We start from the raw sequence: 23142 nt of genomic DNA, 5'->3' as shown, positions 1-23142 counted from the left end.
TGGGAGGAGACATGTAAGATCATATTGTTGGGCTCTTCAAGGTCTGCTAGGCCACATCTTGTCATTTAACTTTGCTCCTCATCCTTACCCCTCCCATGTCATTATCCCTCTCTGTCTTCTTGCAGAATGCCTATGTTGAAGCCCCAACACCATCAATGTGTTAGAAATGAGACCTTGGGGAAAATAATTAGGTTTTGATGAGGTCATGACTGTAGCCACCCTGCCCATGGGATTTGTGTCTTTCTGAGAAATGGAAGAGAGACCAGAGCTCAATTTCTCTGCCTTGAGAGAACATAGCAAGAAGACAACCTTTTGCAAGCCAGGACCTGCCTTACAAGTACCAAACCAGACAAGTACCATAGTATAAACTTCCAGCCTCTGAAGGTGAGAATCTAGTGTTTCTTTTTACAGTTCACAGTAGTTTATTATGGCAGGCCCACACTGACTAATATAGTCCCTCATGAACAAAACTTGTAAAAGTACAGCTAACAGTCCACAGCCATGTGTTTACTACATAGAATAGCTTCACTATGCCTTACCCAAGATGCACCGTGCAGCACAATTTTGCCATATAAATGTCAGATAGAAGCAGGTTGAAATGAAAACTAGGAACTATTTGTGCAATAAATTATAGTAGAGGGTATCTTTTGCCTAGGAGACAATAAAAATCATTATGGCACAGGATTCTAATGGGCTCTAAGTAGGAAAACTTGCATTTACATGTCTGGATAGTTTAATGCTCTAAGATTTTTAAATCTAATGCATACAGTGCATCTGAATATAGCACAAAGAACTCATTGAAAGCTATTGAACAGTAGGCATTAGGGAGGACTGGGAAAGAGACAGCCACAGATGAGGTCAATCTGCCTAGATTGTAATATTTGCACGTGTGAAGAACCATGGCAAAACCCCTCTGACAATACATGCTGGAAAAAAGACTCACAGGACAGCCAAACAGACTACATTGGCGTGTGTATGTGTGTGTGTGTGGGGGGGGGGGTTGACAGTGGGAGGGGAAGGGGCAATAGAGTGTGAACAAAGGTGAATATTGTCCAAGTACTTTATATGCATGTATAAAAAAAGAATAAAATCTGTTGAATTGTTTTAAGAAGGGGTACGGGGGGATTAGGGAAAGAGAGGGTAGTATATTTGATCAGAGTACATTGTATGTATGAAAATGTCACAATGAAACTCTCCCTGTGTGACTAACAAAGAAACTCCCCCTTTAAAATTTGCATATTTACAGGGTACCATGTGATGTTTTGATATATGTACACAGTTTAATATTCAAATCAGAATGAGCAGATACATCTTCAAACATTTATCATATCTTCAGGGGGAAATTATTCAAAATCTTTCCTTCTAGCTTTAAAAGAACATGTAACATATTGTTGTTATTTATCTAACTTAACGCTTAAACATTCTCTGTATAGTGATAGTAATTAGTTGGTTAATTTATGATTAATATAAAATTTGGAGGCCACCGTAACATGGCAATTAAAAAACACCTCAGATGACACATTTTTAAAATAGGAAAAAGATTAAGAGGCATATGAAAGCATTTCAAAGAGCTTAAAATCCATCTGTCAGTTACAGCTCTCCTGAAATCATCCATCCACAGTGGCTGAGATCCAATCTGGGGGATGCCAAGTTATGTTTAGAAAATCAGGGAGGAAGGCAAAACTCTCATTCACATGTGGGGGCGGTCCCAACTATGCTTTCCTACCCCTGGATCTTAGGTAGAGTGGATCCCTGAGAACACAGCTTTGTCACAGGGCCCTGAGAGACAGCAGCTCTCCCAAAAAAGCACATCATTTGGGCCTTTTATTGTCCTGTGCTGATGTAATGGTAGTGTTTTCTAGATTTGATTTGAGTTGTTTTCTAAAGGTTTTTTTTTTTAATAATAAGTTATGCTTCTGTTGGAGTTTTAGGATACAGAAAAGTATTTGGAAGTAGTCTATAGTCCAGAGAAAATTATAACTAGCTTGAATTTGGAAACATATAACTCCTCAAAGTTATTTCAGGCAGTTAAGAGAATGACATTCATTCTTTTAGACTCAATGATATGAACGAACAGTGCTTACTTACAAGGGAATGTTTAAGCAGTGGAGAGAGTTTATATCTTATTGAAAACATGTAGCCTGAAAATTTGGTTGATCTCCTATAGGTCCATGAGGGTAAAGTTAAGTTCTTGGGGAAGCAAACATAATCCTGAGTTGTTCATGGTGCCGATGTCTGCACCAGGCCCCATGGAAGCTGCAGGGAAGCAGATCTCAGCCCTCCATTACAGTCATCGCAAGCCCAGGTAGAAATTTAAACTTAAATGAATTGTTTGGAATGTTGATTCCATTGTCTTTGGATGTATACCCAGAAGAGGAACAGCTGGATTATGACGACTATGATATGGAATCAACCTAGGTGCTTACCACTGTATCAGTAAAAAAAAAAGTAGTGTAGATACACAATGGAATATTACTCAGCATAAAAGAGAATGAAATCCTTTTATTTACAGCAAAATGAATGCACTTAGAGAACATTAAGTAAAATACATCTGTCTCAGAAAGAGACATACTGCATGTTTTCTCATTAAAAAAAGTGGATCTGCATATATAATAGTGAGTACTACAGGCTGAGAAGGATGGATGGAAGAGGGAGAGTAAAAGGAGTTTGAATCATGGGTATCAAATCACAGATAGAATAAATACATTCTTGTGTCCTGTAGCACCGTGGTGACTATGGGTCACAATAATCTGTTACATACTTTATGAAGATCAAGAGGAGAGGAGCTTAAGGGCACCAAGCACCTAGTAATAGCCAGGAGAAGGAAATACAGTACATTACCACACTTTGATCAGTGCATACCATGTGTTGAAGTATGATATGATGCTCATTAATTTGCATAGTCATTACATGCTCATTCAAAATTTACAAATAAAAATGTTCAATAAAACAAAAATCTTAATTCCAGTCAAAGACAAAAAGATGTTAAAAAGGAAAGCACAAAAGGAAACGTAATTAATATTTTACCAGTAGTGTGTCTGTGCAGTGTGATTATCAAAGTAATTTTATAAGTGATAAATGACACAAGATATTAGGCTGAGCTGGGGAAAAAAGACTTCTGAATTTTACTAGATGTTAAATAGACTTCACTAGACAGAGATGTACTGGGAGGCATTCTATAAGACTGAATTGAAGGTTTTGTTTTGCTTTGATGTGTGTGTGTGTGTGTGTGTGTGTGTGTGTGTTGGGGCTTGAACTCAAAGCCTGGGTGATGTTTCTGAGGTTTTATGCTCAAGGCTAGCACTCTACCACTTGAGCTCCATGTTCAGCTTTTTGGTGGTTAATTGAAGAAAAGAATTTCATAGGCTTTCCTGCCTGGGCTGACTTTGAATTGTGACCTGAAGATCTCAGTCTCCTGTGTAGCTAGGATTACAGGTATGAATGAGTCATGAGCACTTGGCTCAGACTAAAGTTTCATTGAGCTGAGATAGGACAACATAAAATGTGTTTGAGGCAGGAGTAAGTTTGTAATGTGCAAGGCCCAGTAGAAAATGAAAATGTGGAGCCTTCTGTTAAAAAGTTAAGATATTCCATACAGTGTCAGCAAGCATTAGACCAAGCATGTGGCCTTTAAATTGATAGTTGCACAAGCATGAAGCTTGTTTGGGTTTGAAGGACAGTGAATGAGCCACATTGGCCAGAGTCTGATGAGTCCTACATGTAGTTAATAAATTATATGGCCAGAAACAGCAAAGTTCACTTTTCAGCTTCAGCATATCAGAACATGGAGTATTCCTCACAGGGTTTTGTTTAAATGTAGATCCCACTATCAACTTCCCATCAGTAGCAGGTCATGGAAGCTAGTGATATTCTTCTGGCTGTAATGCCAAGCAATAGGGTGTAATGACCTCCTTCCACCCTGAAGATTGCAGACAGGAGTACTTCGAGGAAAATGAGTGATACAGTTTAGGAAGTACCATTTGAGTGCCACACTAGCTGGAGCTTGGCATTCATTAGTGTGTTAGTTGACAATTGTACCAGAACTTTCAGTTGGAATGCCTTGAAAGATTCATCACTCCAAATAAAAAGAAAAGAGAAATACCGTGGAGTCGTCCTATTTTTATTTTAGGCATGTTTATAAAACAATCTTATGCAATAGTTTGGATTCTTAGTGCTTAAGTTTTACATGAGCTATGATGTGTTGTGCCATCTTTGATGACACGTGTGATCCATCAGTGTAAAGCTTGTCATATGGGTGGTAAAAGACATTAAAATTAAAATAATTCAGACTTGATACTGGGGCTTGAACTCAGGGCCTGGGTGATATTCTTTAGCTTTTATGCTCAAGGCTGGCACTCTACCGCTGGAGCCATAGCTCCACTTGTGTATATTTTTTCTTTTGTTGTGGTTAATTGGAGAGAAAAGTCTTACAGACTTTCCTGCCCTGGCTGGCTTTGAACTGTGATCCACAGATCTCATCAATCCTCAGACCTGAGTCTCCTGAGTAGTTAGGATTACAGGTGTGAGCTTCTGGTGCCTGGCTAATAAGGAACACTTTTAATGAAGACACATGCCTTTATTTGAAAAATATTCAAATTCCCTTTGTTTCCACCTTCTCTATAATCTATTCCATAGCCATCCTGCTTCAGCAAAGACATTATTTAGATTTTTTACTCTGGAATTATTGTAGATTCATAAGACACTCTCCACAGCCACTGTCTCTCTTCCCATTCTTACTCATGGAAGCACCAGTCTGTTCTCCATTTTCATAATGTTGTCTTTTTAAGACCCAGTAAGCATAATAATACAGTATGTAATATTTGGAGTGACTTGTTTTCTACTGAACATAATTCCCAGAAATCCAAGGTATGTGTGTGATAATAGTTTGTTCCCTTTCCACAGTTGTGTAGTATTTTTGGTATGGACATACCACCACTGGTTTAAAGGATGTCTAAGTAGTTTTTACTTGTGAGTTATTACAAATAAATTGACTTTTTACAAAAGTGTTGCTCAATGCCACTTTATGTGTTAATTGGTTAAGCAGTCATAAGTATATAGACAAGGTGATTTAAGCAACAGTGTTGTAGGACTTCAGCATATGAATTTGAAAGTAGGGTTCATCTCCACATCTAACATTCATGTGAGGGCTTTGACATAAATGCCCCAAAGTGTATTTTGTCTGGGATATGTGGAAACCACACATAAAACTGTGTAGGAAGGGCATATCAGTTTACATTCCTACTAGCAATGTGTGAGGGATCAATTTTCTCCAAGTCTTCCAGCCTTGGTGTTGCTGTTACCTATTATTTCCACCATTGTGAAAATTGATATTTCACTGTGGTTTGATTTGCATTACTCTAATGGCAAATGAGACTAAACATCTTTCAAAGTTCACATGGCATACTATAAGCTTGATGTGAACCACCTCGTTACATTGCGTCATGGTGACCAGTAATGATGGGAGCATAGTAATTTCCTCGAGCCAGCAGATTACATCTCAGAACATTACATCTCAGAATATTATATCTCAGAAGGAATGGAAAGAATGGGGCAAGGCTTGCTCCTTATATAACAACTCTTGGGAAAACTTACAGTCACCAGAGAACCACCTGTGAAGAACACAACCCAATAACCTGAGCTCCTCCCACAAGGCCCTACCATTTAAAGGTCCCATGCCATCTCCCAATGTTGCCATTCTGTGGATGGAACTTCCAGTCACATGAGCCTTAGCTGTTAGCAGGATTATAATTTGATTACCTAAGGTACCCAGCTACTCACACAATCCTTGGTCCCTGACCATCAGTTTCTTCTTTACACATTCCAGAATTTTCATTTGACTGACTTTCAATAATGCCAGGGTTTATAGTTGTACTTAGCATGGAAAGGCCAAGAGAAATAAGCCCCTGCCTATGTAAGGGCACATCTATTTTTCCTTCAGCATTCATTTCCTTTCTGGATTTGGGCTTCCCTCCTTTTTCTTCAAGAAAGGTTAAATTTGACTTTATATCTTCTTCCTTTTGAGTATAGATGCACAGTGCTTTGTTAGTATCTAGTAAAGGCCAAAATTCCATTTGGCTGACTGTTTTGCCGTCATTCAGTTAATTGAAGAACACCAGTCTAAGTCCCTGAATGTAGGAAATAGAGGTGAAGTAGCTGCTGCTGCTCCTCTGGAGGGTTGGCAGGCTAAGCTGGCACTTCCCTGTCCTCTCTGGCATAGTGTCCATGGTCAGTGCTGGTCCTTGCTGGTGAGGAGGGTTGTGGCCATCTGGCCATGTAGTCTCAGTCACTGGAAGCAGTACCTCATGGCTTGCACCCAAGTAGCTGTCCTTGGATTACCTAGAGGTAATTCCTGTACTTTGGGCATTGAGCAGGAATGGGGACAGTGTGGAAATCATGTTTTGATTAGTAGAGGAGAAGATGAGATCTCTAGTGGATGTGGCTTTTCCTTTAAGAAAGGACACACACATCACATCGCCTTCTGTTCTGGCAGATAAACCAGCATCAAAATTGTCTTGTCAGGCATGATGCATTTGGTTAGGAAGACCAATTTTACTACATACTGGGTGGCCAAAGAAATCATCTCATTCCTTCTCACCAGTTTACCTTCTTTTCCTGATGCTGTGAGGAGAGTTAAATAAGAGATGCCTTGTCTGCTATGGGGTCATAGATGGCTTTTGACCATAAAAGGTGATTTTAATTATTCTCTCAATAGCGGATAACCATCCTAACTGCAGGGATCATGAACTGAAGTGTCCTCAGGGAAATAATTGAAATGATATTGATGCTTTCAATTTATGAATTCATAGTTAACGGTGTGATGCAAGACAAGTATTTTCTTTGACTATATGGAAATGAGTGTGACTCTAATACACATTGTGTTTGTATACTGAATTTAAGTATTTTAAATTGGCATTTGATTCTGTTTCAGAAAGAAATAGTAATCACTGGCTACTTTTTAAGCAGTTTTAAACATTAAGTGGCCAGGTGGAATCCTAGCTACTCAGGAAGCTGAGGTCTGAGGACTGAAGTTTGAAGGCAGCCCAGGCTGGAAAGTCTATGAGACTCTTACCTCCAGTTAACTAGAAACAATAGCTGGGAGTAGAACTATGGCTCAAATGGTACAGTAGCAGTCACGAGCAGAAAAAGCTAAGGGACAGTGTTTAGGTTTTGAGTTCAAGCCCTAGTACTGGCTGTCATACACATAAAAAAACACATTAAGCATCTAGTACTATGCACTGAAAATCTGTCACAGGGGCTGTTCTAGATACACCCACAACTCTTTGGGGTGGGCCTTGTTCTTCTCATCCTGAGCACATTAGTGAAAGCAACTCTACCTTGTGGCTAAGGACTCCAATCAGAGTCCATGATGTTGTTTTGTGTCCTAGTTGTATTGTTTTTAACTTGGGCAACTTAACGCAGCTCAGTTTTCTTTTATCTATAAACTGGAAAATGTAGTTCTGTGTATGGAGTAATATGAATATGAAATGGACAATATGAACTGCATTTATAAGAGCTTGCTTATTGTAATCACAGAGTAGCTGTTAGCTTTCCTTCTGGTGGGCACAATTATTTTGAAACTATATTAGCCTTGTTATAATAAAATGGAATTGCATTACTGTAATACAATAACTGAGTAAAGAAAAGATTTTCTGGATCACAGTCCTGGAAGCACAAGAGTTGAGGACCCCATTGCCCATGACACTTGGCGAATGGCCTCACAGTGGGACGTGAAACCAGAGGATGGGAGTGGCCACTCTTTATAACAACTCTCTCATGGGAACTTGTTTGGGGTCTCATGAAAATCACATAGAGCATTTTGAAGTGCACACTCCAATGACCTAACTACTCCCCTTAGGCCCTTACCTCTTACAGGCTTCTCTACCTCAACAATGACACACAGAGGAACCACAGATGGACCCTTAGGGAGAAAACCATGTTCAGATAGTAGCAGAATCCAAAAACATAGGCATGGCCAGAGGAATTCAAATACACACTTACAGACAAACTGGCATGATTACCTGTCAGTAGGACCTTGAATACTTTGGATGAGTAATAAAAACATTGTGGACTCACATTTACCTGGATGTATCAATGTCTTATCTGCATTAATAGTACCTTGTTTCAGTGGTTATCTTCTGTTACTTTTTTTTGTTTGTTATTGTTATTTTGGTGGTACTGGGATTTGAACTCAGGGCCTCCCTCTTGCTAGGCAGTTGCTATAGCCTTTTATATTACTTCTGACAGTCTCCCTTTCTTTTCCAGTCCTAATGGTGTAAATTCTCTTGAGTACTTCTTAACAGTCAAAGAAGAGATAAACTATGAAAGACACAAATCCCCATCTAATATGTTTCTGCACAGTATGGACTTCAAAATAGTGGGCACTTATGACAGTTAATTTTGTTTTCCTTTGTTATTAACAGAAGATAATGTTACCGAATGAGTAATAAAAAGCCAATTAAAATCATTTAGGGAAATTAAGGTGCTGACAAGTTCATAATAGCTTTTCTGGTCGTGAAATAAGATTGACACGGATTAACAATTGGTGGTGGTCAGAAATTTGCTGAACTTATTGGAGTCTATTTCCATTAAGATGACAGCTGTGTATACAAGCTGGCACCAGGGCATTTAGATAGGGGACCCTTGAGTGTGAAGGAGAAAGCTAATCAAATAAGACAACTTGTACTTAATTTTAATTAGGTAAATTTTCCTTCACGTTCTAATCTCATGATCTCAGTCATGGATAGGGTGGAAACAACCAGCCAGCCAATTGGTTGTTTTGCTATTTCCAATATTAATGGAAGTGCACTTAGAGATGTTAACACCTAAGTGTGCATTCTGAATTAAGCTTTTGAGTGAGAGCTAGAAATAGTCTTTGCAGTATTTGAAATTTTTGTCATAAAGCTCCACAAATATCCAGGAGAGTTTTGGTGAAACCAAAGTAAGGAGATCACTGTGGAACTCCAGGGGGACGCCTGAGCCACTGATGCCTCTTAGCATGAGTATGTGCCACGTGTGTGCTGGCTGATGGCTTAGTCTTGGTCCAGGCAGACAGCTGAGCATCTGGAAGACAGCCCCGTTTTACCATGTGTGTCAGAGGCCACCATACATTATAGGGATAAGAGGTTACAAGAATGGACAAACATTGAAGGGAAAAAACTCTGGTGAGCTGTGGACAGAAAGGTCATCTGTCTAAGTGGAGTCCGAGATGATAAGCAAAGAAAAATATTAAGCCAAGGGGAGGTTGGGGTACAGGTGGGAGGGGAAAGAGAGTGATGTGATGCAAATGACACTGAGGCTCATTCCATTCTGAGTTTAAGTTCAGTTGTGAGCCTTGTCTTGTTTATGGGAGAAACTTTTCAAAGAAAGGAAATGTTTAAGGGCTATATTCTTTTATTTTCCCTTCTTTTTTTTTCAGCCTCATGTAGTAAAATGAGGTATGTTCATAAGTGGATTATCTGTCAGATAGAATAGCATTGTGCTTTATCTACTGGAATCTAGTGAGATTCTTCATGCAGAATTGTCCACGGGCAATCTTAAGCTGTCTTACCATTTTCCCTAAACATAAACTGAGGGTGTGGTAGGGATGGGACCTATGGATTACTTGTCATTGAGTTGGCTTTGAACAAGGAGAATATTGTATGATGAGGAATAAGCCCTGCTGTCTTCACCTTTTTTTCTGGGGCTAGGAATGAGGGCCAGGCAAGGACTTCCAGAGCATTCCTGGTTCCCCATTGAAACATGGGGGTCACTCATAGGTAAGGTGAAAGTATACAGAATTCAAATGCCAGGTATAAGGCAGTGGCTTACAGGGCAGTATGAAGACCATCTTGTCTAACCAAGATTTTTCCAGTCCTTCAGCACTGACAAGTTTCATAAACCAGTGGTTTTCAGTTTAGTTCAATCCAAACTTTTGAGTTACTACTTTTGTTACACTTGCTAATAGATTTCTACCTGGGATTTCCACTGTCATATGGAGGAATCTGGCACATGTTTTCTTCCAACAGAGAAGATGGGACATAGCACTTTTTAAGGGAATACCACAGAATATACTATTGCCTAACTGTAGGACTGGATGATCCAAAGGTATTTTGTGTGTATATGAAGGAAGGTGTTGGTACAGCTCATGAGCTATAGTTTGCTGAAAATTAATATGCAAGCAAGTGTAATAATTTCTAGTAGAGGTTCCTGGCTTTGGCTAGCTACACTATGACTCTGAACCAGTTCCTTGTGGTAGATGGAGCAACTGAGGCCAAGTTCTAACTCTCTGTTGTGGGATTACATACCCTGGCCAGGGCCTTGCGATCACTGCTTACTTCTGTAGCCATCTCCTGCAACTTGCCTTTTTTTTTTTTAAAGTATGTGTGCCAGTCATGGGCTTGAACTCAGGGCCTCAAGCTCTTGCTTGGCTTTTTTACTTAAAGTTGGTATTCTACTATTTGAGCCACATCTCCACTTCTAGCTTTGTGGCTAATCGGAGATAAGCATCTCATGGATTTAAGTATCTGGACTGGCTTCAAACCATGATCCTCAGATCTCATCCTGTGTAGCTAGGATTACAGGCATGAGCTACTAGCACTCTCTGTGGCTTGCTTTGGATTTATCTTTGTAGATTAGATGCTGGAGAGGTTTGAAGATGCCTGTGAGCCTGGGCTTGTGCTCCAGTGATTCATGCTGTGTTAAATACCCTGAAGTTGCCACCCATCAGCCTAACCCCTCAGTGAGAAATAGGGAGCAGACCTGCTGGCTTTATAGTCACGGTCTTGTGGGCTTCAGCTCAAGCAAGAAAAATAGATACATGTTCTAACCCATGGAGGCTTGTGTTTGTCATTTGGTATCATGGTGACCATTGGGCCCTAGAACCTTGTGTGGGGTTCCCCTCTGTTCAGAGGCATATGACACCCCCCCTTTCACAGGGGCCTTCCAAAGGTATAAGATGAAATGTTGCTGCTGCTACTGTGCTTGATTCACAGTAGGCAGCTATAATAAAGTGGAGTTATTTTAAAATTAATTAAAACACGAGATGCATAGTATACCTCACATAAAGGGTTGATTTTTATACAGTGAGGAATAATCCAGGTAAAGAAAAAAAAAGGTAAGACTCTTACGTTATGCTTTGGGTCTACTGTGAACTAATTGATCTAATTGTCCTTTGATGGCTGCATTCATGTTCTTCAGAGAAACAATGTATAACTCTGTAGTAACTTGCCTATCTGCTTATTGGAATTGGCACACACCATTTTGAGGCTGGCAAGTCTGAGATTTGTAGGGAAAGGATGAGAGATGGAACATTCAGCCAAGAGCTGATGTTATAGTCTGAATTCCACTATCTGCAGGCCAGGCAGGTTGGAAACTGAATGAGGCTTCTGTGTCACTGTCTTGGGGAAGACTCTTTTCCAGTGAGGAACCTCAGTCTTTGCTCCTAATGCTTTCCACTGGTTAGATGAGGCCTACCCACATTATGGCAAGCAAGCTGCTGTAAAGTCAATTGGCTATAAAGATTAATTACATCTAAACTATACCTCCACAGCTGCATCTTGACTGGTATTTTGATGTCATTACTCAACTGACTCATAAATGGAACCTTCATGGTCATGGTCATGGTTCTGTGTGGCTGGACTGGGCCCACAGTGATGCAGCAATATAGACATGCTGCCTACTTCTACTTGACTTAGAGTACAATGGCTGTGGTCTTGTGTTCTCTTTGCAGAATTCCTACAAACAAGGAAACAGAGGCTCAGGGAAATAATAACTAATGCTATACATTGCTCTACCCCAGACTCCTTCCTGTAACGATTCCTTATGCTACCTCTCAGTGGAGACTATTTCCCAGAAGATAATGGACACAGTAGATTCTGTGAGGATCTCTCACAGAAACTGCCTTACTATTACTTCTTGCTTGGGTAGCTACTAATCAATTGAATGGAAAAGATGGAAATTTATTGCTATAAACTTTAAATGCAGCAATGCTGTAGGCGACAGTGTGTGCACTCTTTAAGTCATCACATGAGGTATCTAAAGAGTAGCAGGATTAGGCCTCACTCTTTAAACAAATACTATAATTCACTGATTTTTCTTTCCAGAGCATGAAATAAATCTCATTGCATGGCATAACATAAAAGTCATCCTAATGTTTGTAGCTAATGAATATCTTCATTGTTAAGGTTTATTATATGGGTCCCTGCCATTGTACTGTGTTTTCACATGTGTCCTTATATGTTTTGTATGTTAATCTTGAGTCTGTCTCCCAGGTCATGCTCATAGAGGAGAGCCCTTTTTGCTTCACTAACTGAGCACAAAGCTACTGTTGGTAACAGCTAGGAGGGCAAGCTGACTTTGTGATGAATATGCTCTGTCATTTGCTTCCCTCCCCCCTCTTTTTGGTGGTATTGCGGTTTAACTGAGGGTTTCACATTTGCTAGGCAGTCACTGTGCTAACTGAGACACACTCACAGCCCTTTTTGCTTTAATTATTTTTTGAATTGGGTCTTTCATTCTTGCCAAGGCCAACCACAACCACGATCCTCCTATTTATACCTCCCACATAGCAGGGCTGGCAGGTTCACAGCATCAAACTCAACTTATTGAGGTGGTATCTCAACTCCTCCCATGTCCCCAGGAAGTTCTGTAATCAGCTCGTGAGTAGCTGGGATTGTAAGAGTGAGCCACCACCCTTAGCTTATTTTCTTTAAAGTTTTCTTTTGTCTTCAGGTCTGTTTTTATATCAATACCAGGCTGTTTTTGTTATGATGGCTCTATAATAGAGCTTGAAATCTGGTATTGTGATACCTCCTGCATTGCTTTTTTTTGCCTAGAATTGCTTTGGCTATTCTAGGTCTTTTGCTGTTCCATATGAATTTATGGGTTGCTTTCTCTATTTCAGTGAAGAATGTAGCTGGGATCTTGTTGGGGATTGCAATGAATTTGTATAACAATTTGGGAAATATGGCCATTTTCACTATATTGATTCTGCCTACCCATGAACATGGGAGGTCTTTCTATCTCCTTGTGTCCTCTTTAATTTCCCTTTTTAGATTTTTATAGTTTTCATTAAATAGGTCAGTCACGTCTTTAGTTAGGTTGATCCCTAGGTAATTTATTCTTTTTTTAGCTATTGTAAATGGTATTATTTCCATAATTTCCTTTTCTGCTTGTACATTGCTGGTATACAGAAAAGCTGCTGACTTTTGTGGATTGATTTTGTATCCTGCTACTTTGCCAAAATGGTTTACTAGGTGTAGGAGTTTGGGGACTGAGTTTCTTGGGTCCTTCAGATATAAGATCATGTCATCTGCGAATAGGGATAGTTTGATTTCTTCTTTGCCAATGTGGATCCCTTTAATACCCTCCTCTTGCCTTATTTCTCTGGCTAGGGATTCTAGCACTATGTTGAAAAGAAGTGGGGAGAGTGGGCATCCTTGTCTTGTTCCTGAGTTTAGGAGGAATGGTTTTAGTTTCTCCCCATTTAATATGATATTAGCAGTTGGTCTGTTGTATATGGCTTTTATTGTTTTGAGGAATGTTCCATCCATTCCTGCTCTCTCCAGGGCTTTTAACATGTATAGATTTTGTATCTTGTCAAAGGCTTTTTGGACATAGACTGAGATGACAATGTGATTTTTGGTCTTAGCTCTGTTTATGTGGTGAATTACATTTATCAATTTACGGATGTTGAAGCATCCTTGTGTCTGTGGGAGAGGCCTACTTGATCATGATGTATAATTTTCTTGATCAGTTTCTGGATCCTGTTAGCTGATATTTTGTTGAGGAGCTTTGCGTCTGTGTTCATTAGTGATATTGATCTGTAGTTCTCTTTTTTTGTTGGGTCTTTGCCTGGTTTGGGGATGAGTATAATATTAGCTTCATAGAATGAGTTTGGGATTTCTCCCTCTGTTTCTATTTCATGGAAGAGTTTGAGGAGTATTGGTATTAGCGCCTCACTAAAGGTTTTTATAGAATTCATTGGTGAATCCATTTGGGCCTGGGCTTTTCTTTGTTGGGAGGCTTTTGATTACCCCCTGCATCTCGCTGTAAGTTATTGGTTTATTTAGTTGATTTATTTCTTCTTGAGTCAGTTTGGGCAGTTTGTACTTCTCTAAGAATTGATCCATCTCTGTAAAATTATTGTTCTTTAGTGAGTAGAGGTTCTGGAAATAGTTCCTTATGATTGTTTGAATATCATGTGTATTTGTTGTAATTTTTCCGGTGGAGTCTCTGATCTTACGGATATGAGTCTCTTCTCTTCTTTTTTTTGTAAGTCTTGCAAGGGATCTGTCAATTTTATTTATTTTCTCAAAGAACCAGCTTTTAGTTTTATTTATTTGTTGAATGGTCTTTCTAGTTTCAATCAGATTTTTTTTTTGGCCAGTCCTGGGCCTTGGACTCATGGCCTGAGCACTGTCCCTGGCTTCCTTTTGCTCAAGGCTAGCACTCTGCCACTTTAGCCACAGCGCCACTTCTAGCCGTTTTCTGTATATGTGGTGCTGGGGAATCGAACCCAGGGCCTCATGTATACGAGGCAAGCTCTCTTGCCACTAGGCCATATCCCCAGCCCTCAATCAGATTTATCTCTTCTTTAATCTTTGTGATCTCTCTCCTCCTAGTCATTTTAGATTCAATTTTTTCTTGTTTCTCCAAATGTTTTAGTTTCATTGTGAGGTTATTCACCTGCTCTGATTCCATTCTTTTAATGTGAGTGCTGAGGGCAATGATCTTGCCCCTCAGCACTGCCTTAGCTGTATCCCATAGGTTTCTTTGTGATGTATTTTCATTGTCGTTGTGGCTTATGAATTTGTTAATTTCATCCTTAATTTGCTCTGTGACCCAAGTGTTAGATAACAGTGAGGGGTTTAGCCTCCATGTATTTGTATATCCTCTGTTTGTATATCCTTTGTTATTGAGGGTCACCTTGATTCCACTGTGATCAGATATAATACATGGGATGACGTCAATACTCTTGTATTTGCTGAGGTTCTTTGTATGGACTATGACATGATCTATTTTGGAGTATCTTCCATGGGCTGCTGAGAAGAATGTGTATTGGGTATCTGTAGGGTGGAAAACTCTGTACAGATCTGTCAGATCCATTTGGGATATGGTGTTGCTTAGGTCTTCGGCTCCCTTGCTAATCCTCTGTGTGTTGGATCTGTCTCTTGGAGAGAGTGGAGTGTTAAAGTCTCCCACTATGATTGTGTTTGGGTCTATCTTGTTCTGTAGTTCTGTGAGAATTTGTTTGACATATTTAGGGCCTCTTTTGTTTGGTGAGTATAAATTTATCACCGTGATGTCTTGATTCTGGATTTTTCCTTGTATTAAAATGTAGTGCCCTTCTTTATCTTTTTGAGCCAATTTTAATGAGAAGTCCAGCTTGTCTGAAATCAGGATGGCTACCCCTGCCGTTTTGGTAGGTGCGTTTGCTTGGAAGATCTTGCTCCATCCTTTCATTCGGAGCCTGTTTTTGTCCCTTGTTGTAAGATGGGTCTCTTGACGACAACAGATAGCAACTTGTTGTTTATGGATCCATTCTGTCAGTCTGCTCCTCTTTATTAGAGAGTTTATACCATTTATATTCAAAGAGATCAAGAATAAGTGTGTTTTTTCCCCTTCCATTTTCCCGTTAGGCTGTTTTACCTCTCCCTTCTTTCTTGTCTTTATTGAGCTTCTCTTCCTGTTGGGCTCTGCCTATTGTAGTTTCTTTCTGTTTCTGTCTGGGGGTCCTGTACGTTTTATGTTGGGTGGGGTTCCCCGCTTAGAATTCGCTGGTTTTTTATTCACATAATCCTTTAGATCCTCTTTGCTATGGAAAGATCTGGTTTTTCCCTTGAAGGTAAATTCTAATTTTGCTGGGTATTTAATTCTTGGTTGGCAGTTGTTGGCCTGGAGGACTTGGATTGTTTTCTTCCAAGCTCTTTGTGCATTGTAAGTTTGTGTGGAGAGGTCTGCCATGATTCTGATATTTTTTTCCATTGTAATATAGCTCTTTCTTCATTTTGGCTGCGTTCAAAATTTGCTCTTTATTCTTGAGATCTGAGGTCTTGATAATTATGTGCCTAGGCGAGGATTTTCTAGGGTCTGGTCTGCCAGGAGTCCTATAAGCTTCCGTTACTGGGTGAGGTTATCCCTTGTGAGATTGGGGAAGTTTTCTGCAATAACTCTATTGAATATGTGTTGTATACCTCTGCTCTGGTACTCCTCTCCTTCATCTATTCCAATTATACGCAGATTATATCTCTTCTCCCTGTCCACTATCTCCTGGATTATTCTGCCCTGGAGTTTGACAGTTTCTTGGAGTGTGGTAATCTTCTGCATCCTTGTCCAAAAAAGAGAGATTCGAGATTCAATATGATCAATTCTTTGTGATGTGGCTTTGAGTGTGGTTTGCAATGAGGAGAGTGAGGTGTGTATGGTTGCCAGATCAGCTCTCATTGTGGTAATTTCGTCTTTTAATGAGTTGTGTTTTGAATCTGTTTTTTCATGCATTTCATTTCTCAGAATGTTAAGGTCTTCTTTAATGGAGGAGTAGACTGTATCCATTTTTGCTTCCATTTCTTTCTTGACTTCCTGAAGGTCCTTCGAGACTTCCATTCTAAAGTCCTGGAACTGTTTTCTGAATTTGGTCCTGAGGCTTTTGATCATTTCTTCTATCTTAGTCTCAGTTGTTTTTTTATTCTCCATCTCCTCCTCGGTCATACTACTTTTTGGAGCTGGCGAGTTGGCTTGACCTTTCATGAAATTTGTAGTATTTCTTTGTGATTTATGCATCTGGAGATCTGCACCTGTAGGTGGCAACCTTGGCTTGGTTTTGGGCAGGCTCCCTCTGGTCCATCAGTGGGGACTTATTTGTGTCCTGGCTCTGGGTTTGAGTTTGGCTGTTGAACCTTACTGCCCTATGGGTGAGCGTGACCTTCTCAGTTTTTGCTGAGGTGGTCACCCTCACCGCAGTTAGGGGTGGGTAGGTTCTGTGTCTTTCTCTACAGGACTGTGCTCTGCCACTGTGTTGTGCTGACCCTTGTGGGCCCCTGTTGGGGGTTCGCGGGTTGCTGATTCAGCGTGGCATGGAGACTTTTGTCTTCTTTGATTCTTTCCCCGCTAGTTGCTCTAGCAATCGAATAGGAATAGAATAGAAGACCCAGAAATAAAGCCACATTCTTACAGTCAGCTGATACTTGACAAAGGAGCTAAAGACATACAATGGAAAAAACATAGCCTCTTCAACTACTGGTGCTGGGAAAACTGGGCAGCCATATGTAGAAAACTCAAAGTAGACACTAGCCTATCACCATGCACCAAGATCAACTCAAAATGGATCAAGGACCTCAACATCAGACCTGAATCTTTGAAACTACTGAAGGACAGAGTAGGAAAGATGCTAGAACTTATAGGCACAGAAGGAACTTCCTGAATAGAGTCCCAGGGGCACAACAGATAGGGGAGAGTCTCAACAAATGGGACTACTACAAAATAAAAAGTTTCTGCACAGCTAAAGACATATTCACCAAACTAGAAAGACAGCCAACCATATGGCAAAGGATCTTTACCAGCACAGCAACAGACAAAGGCCTAATATCCGTCATCTACCAAGAACTCAAAAAACTAACCCCCTCCAAGCCCAAATGGACAAAGGAGCTAAAGAGAGACTTCACAGGAGAAGAGATAAAAATGGCAAAGAAACATATGAGGAAATGTTCAACATCCCTGGCAGTAAAGGAAATGCAAATAAAAACAACCCTGAGATACCACCTCACTCCAGTTAGAATGGCCTATACTCTGAACTCAGGGAACAACAAATGCTGGAGGAGATATAGGGAAAGAGGAACCCTTCTCCATTGTTGGTGGGAGTGCAAATTAGTACAACCACTTTAGAGAACAGTATGGAGGTTCCTCAAAAAGCTCAACATAGACCTACCCTATGACCCAGCCATACCACTCCTAGGCATCTATCCTGAACAGCAGGTCTCAGGACATCAAAAACACATCTGCACATCCATATTTATCGCTGCACAATTCACAATAGCCAAAATATGGAAACAACCCTGATGCCCCTTTACAGTTGAATGGATCCAAAAAATATGGTACCTATACACAGTGGAATACTACATAGCAATTAGAAATGATAAAATATTGGTATTCACAGGGAAATGGTCAGAACTTGAACAAATAATGTTGAGCGAGACAAGCCTAGAACACAGAAAACAAAGGGGCATGATCTCCTTGATATATGACTGTTAAGGCTGCGGCGGGGGAGGGGGGGACAGTAGAGACCAGGTCTGCAAAACAAAAACTTTTTGTCAAATGGTATTTCCCACAGGTTTGGGTCAGCAACTTTACATTATGTAACTAAAACCAAACAACTACTAAACATATAAAGGTCTAAGATAGACCTCTCAGTGGATCACAATAGCTCAAAAGGTATATATATATGATCATATAAGACAAGGATAAGCAAACTCTATTGTTGACATTATATTTAAAGTTCTAGGTGAATTTCTTCTGGCATATGCCATGTGGCTACTGTATACACTTGGTACACTGGGTATTGTATATATGCCTACCTGATCTAGGGAAGGGAAAGAAAAATGAGCGTGTAAGATATCACAAGATATGTACACACTGCCCTATTATGTAACTGTACCCCTTTTGCACAACACCTTATCAACAAAATTTAATTAATAAATTAAAAAAAAAAACTGCTTGTGTGTGTGTGTGTGTGTGTGTGTTTATGTGTGTGACAGTACTGGGGCTTAAACTCAGACCAGGTTAAAAAAAATGTTTACTTTTGTATGGAGTTACAGTTTGTATACAGCGAGGACATACAGCGAGGACACCCATTAAAGTAGCCCAATCTATTTTGGTGTATCTATGAACCTACTTAACCACCCACCACATGAAGAATAGAGAACTTCTTACATCCCAGCAGGCTCTAGGTGCTTCTGCCTGCCCCCTCTCCAGTCCCAGGCAACCATTATCCTTTAACCATAGAATTGTTAAGTGTGCACACAAAGAATACAAATGAAATCAGAGTGTGTGCTCTGTTGTGGTTGGTATCTTTTGCTGCACATTCTGTATATAGTTCATGACACTTGTAGTTCTTTATTGCTATGAAGTGTTCTGTGAAGTGTGATCTGCATTTTATTTTCCTTGAATTGTCTCCATTGTTTTTCTTTAGATGTTCTGCCTAATACTGATATAGACATGTTTTGGGTGAACATAGGTTTTCATTTTAGTATATACTCAAGAGAAAACTCTCTGGGTAATAAGGTTAGTTCTAACCTTTTGAAGGTATTTGTGTCATTTACATTGCTGTGAATACTGCATGGTAGTTTTACTTTCTCTGCATCCTCACTAACTCTTTTGCCTTTTCATCTTTCGTGTGTGTGTGTGTGTGTGTGTGTGTGTGTGTGTGTGTGTGTGTGTGTGTGTGTTGGGGCTTGAGCTCAGGGCCTCAGTCTCTCACTTGGCTTTTTTGCTCAAGGTTGGCCCTCTACCACTTGAACTTCAGCTCCACTTCCTGCCTTTTTGCTGATTAATTGCACTTTATTGCTTGGCTTACTTTGAACCTCAGTCCTCAGATCTCAGCTTTATGAGAATCTTAAATTATAGTTACCAGTATCTGCCTTGATTAGTTTTAAGATATCATAGGAAAAAATATCATAGGAACTCCAAGAACTGAATAGCAAAGAAAAAGAAAGCAATCCAAATGAAAATTGGTAAGTGATCCAACTAGCTATTTCTCTAAAGAAAACATGCAAATGGGCCAACTCATAAAAATGAAAAGTAGATGTTCAGAACCATTCATCATCAGGAACAATTAATAACCAAAACAACAATGGCGTATCATCTCAGATCTGTAAGAATGGCTGTCCTTAGATTAAAGATAGCAAGTACTGTTGAGGATGAGGAAAAATAAGGACCTGTGCCTGTTATAGTTGGGAATGTAAATTAGTAAAGTTATTTCAGAAAATGGTGTGGAGGTCCCTGAAAAAATTAAAACTAGAGCTACCATACGACCCTCCACTACTAGATGTATATATTAAGAGGAAATGATATCAGTACCTTGAGGAGACATTTGCATGCCTTTTCTTCACCACAGCAGCCAAGGAAACAATTTATGAATAGCGTACGATGACATTGATGATGAATAGATAAAGAAAATGTGGTAGGTATATGTTATAGAGTTTAGCTCCTCCATAAAAAAAGGATGAAGTCTTGTCATTCATGACTGAGTGAAACTGGAGATCATTATGTTAAGTGACATAAGCCAGGATCAGAGAGACAAGTATGGCATGATCTCACTCATATGTGGAATTTTGTTGTCAGAGAAGTAGAGAGCCAAACTGTAGATGCCAGAGGCAAGTATGAGATACTCTTTAGCCCTGGAAAGTGTAAAGAGAGGAGAGACCAGGATGGTTGGTCAATGGATCTAAGTTACCACCAATAGGAGCAAGGAATTCTGGTGACCTATCTACTGCACAATATGATGACTATAGATAACTAAAATACACTGGACATTTCACAAAGCTACAAGAAAGGACACTGAAAGTTTTCACTACCAACCAATGTTAAATGTTTGAGGAGATCATGATATAATGTGTACATAATTGAAACATGAATGGTAACCCTTTTCTTTTGGGATCAGTTAAAAATAAAAAGGTAGCTGAGTTTTCTTGAACACATTTAAGAGCTATACAAGTGACTGAGCTGACACAGTAGTCATGGCACGCTGTCTCCTAAGTGCAGTTCTGGGTTGTGTGAGTGCATTTCTGAACCCTCCCCCCTCCCCCAGGCTGCAAGGATCACTGACCTTGTAACGCTCAGAATATTTGGATGCTGAGTCTGAGTTGAAGTGTTTATGATTGATTACATTTGTGTTTCTTCCGGGTCACTGCCTTATGACCAGAAGCAACTTTGGGAGCCAGATTTTGTACCAGGGAAATAACAAGATGTAGTCTGACTTGAAGTCACTCCCTTCGCAGCTCCTGAGGGCTTTGGTCAGTTGCTGGGATATCTGAATGGTTATGTGATATTAGCTAAACTGGGTGTTACACCTGCATCAGCCCTTCATCACCTCCAACTCACTCTCTGAACACAAAGCCTGAAAGTCAACTTGGTTCATGACTGTTTCTTTTCACATGTGGAACATCGTGTTTCCATGGCTACATATTTTACTTGAGTTAAAACTAGTTGCCTCCCATCCTGACCTAGTTTGGCAGGGCCTTCAGTTGCTTCCATTTCTAGGAGTCTCCAGGGCTATGTGAACTCACAGCTTAGAATATGGGAGTATAGGCTTTGCCCTGTCTTCTTTGCCATTGTCTTCCTTCCATTGCTAGGGAGGAGTATGTGGCTTGTCTTTAGGAACTGGTACTATACCCTTCTGCCTTTCCCTTCCCTTGAGTGGAGGTAAAGCTATTTGTAATAACCTCCCCTGTTTAAAAGAAGAGCTACTTTGCCCTAAGTACTTGTATGGCAGAGATAGGAATGATGCAATTTGAGGCCCATTTCAAAAACTAGCTGGATATGGTGGTGTGTACCTGCAATCTCAGTTATATGGAAAGTAGAGATAGGAGGATCATAGTCTCTGAAAAAGCGTGAAATCCTCTCTGAAAAATAAACTAAAAGCCAAAAGGACTGGAGATTTGTCTCAATTCACTACAACCGTCAACACAGGGGGAAAAGTAAACAACTCTGGGAGATTCCCAAGCCTTGGCTTCCATCTTTCTTTTTATCTAACCATTCTACATATCTAAGAATCAGCCACACACTGAAAACATGGAAATTAGACTTGTAATCTGTTAAGTCAGTGACTTCATTACAAATACATTTGTTTTCCTAAAGAACTTACTACAAGAAGTATACTTCTGTATTCTAAGTTATTGTGATAATAATTGAAATAAGATTGTTTTCTTGCCCTCTTCAGTCTAACGCTCTCCCAACTGAGTTATTTCAGCACAGCTTTTCTTGCCCTCTTTATAACCTGTTACGGACATATGACAAAGAAACTTAGATATTTTTTAGACAGTCTGTAGGAAACAAACAAAAAAGTGATATAAAGAACTTTGCCTCAGGGGCTGGGGATATGGCATAGTGGCAAGAGTGCTTGCCTCGTATACATGAGGCCCTGGGTTCAATTCCCCTGCACCACATATACAGAAAATGGCCAGAAGTGGCGCTGTGGCTCAAGTGGCAGAGTGCTAGCCTTGAGCAAAAAGAAGCCAGGGACAGTGCTCAGGCCCGAGTCCAAGCCCCAGGACTGCCCCCCCTCAAAAAAAAGAACTTTGCCTCAATTCCCTGTCTCACTCACATATGTGATAAACATTTGTAATATTTCCCAAAGTTCCTTCATGGAGTCTCAGTCCCTGAAAGAGAAAGGAAGTAAATTAAGGCACAAGAAACCATGAAAAGGTCACATATTTTCCTGAGCTACAATCAGTTATCTTCCTCAGCAAGCTGGTGGGTGAAGTGCTGTAGGACAGCACAGGCTTTTAGTTTAAGACACACGAGATAATTCTACCTTACATTGGTCATCCATGAATGTGAACACAGGTTAATTCTGTACCTTTCACAGGTTAATTCTGTTCCTCATTTCAGTTCCCTGGGTATACTGTAATAAGCGAAATAGAGAAGTCAAATTTCTACCCTTCTAATTTCTTCATTTTGTTTACCAGCTCTAGGCTCTTCAGGAGCGAATCTAAGTTATCTGGCACAACTCTGTAACCAGCTTCCTCATTTGTATTAGGCAAGTCTACTTTGGTATTTTCATCTCTTCTGTATACTGTCTTAAACTTTACACTGCCTCACATGTTATAGTTAACTCATTGATCATAAACTCAAGAGTGATAATCCCTGTTTTGTTGGGAGTTTTGTTGGGAGTTTCCCAATTGCCATTCCTTATATTATAACAGTATTTCTTTTCTATCAAATGCTAATTTTTAATAGTGTCCTTATAGTTGCTATACACACAATTATTTTTAGTATGAGTGCAAGATAGCAGAAAACTCCTTTTCATTTTTTTTTTTTTTTTTTTTTTTTTTTTTTTTTTTTTTTTTTTTTTTTTTTTTTTTTTTTTGCCAGTCCTGGGCCTTGGACTCAGGGCCTGAGCACTGTCCCTGGCTTCTTCCCGCTCAAGGCTAGCACTCTGCCACTTGAGCC

At 39.9% G+C, this 23142-nt stretch overlaps 1 protein-coding gene across 1 annotated transcript in view; it reads left to right on the top strand.

The window, feature by feature from the left end:
* The window catches only part of Mtus2 (microtubule associated scaffold protein 2), a 540827-nt gene that overhangs the window by 71620 nt on the left and 446065 nt on the right, over positions 1-23142 (top strand). The window lies entirely within an intron of this gene.

The sequence above is a fragment of the Perognathus longimembris genome, chromosome 3 (genome assembly GCF_023159225.1).
Source record: "Perognathus longimembris pacificus isolate PPM17 chromosome 3, ASM2315922v1, whole genome shotgun sequence".
NCBI classification, from domain to species: domain Eukaryota; kingdom Metazoa; phylum Chordata; class Mammalia; order Rodentia; family Heteromyidae; genus Perognathus; species Perognathus longimembris.
Note: the sequence above shows the minus strand (reverse complement) of the source record. Positions and strands in the feature narration are given on the sequence as shown.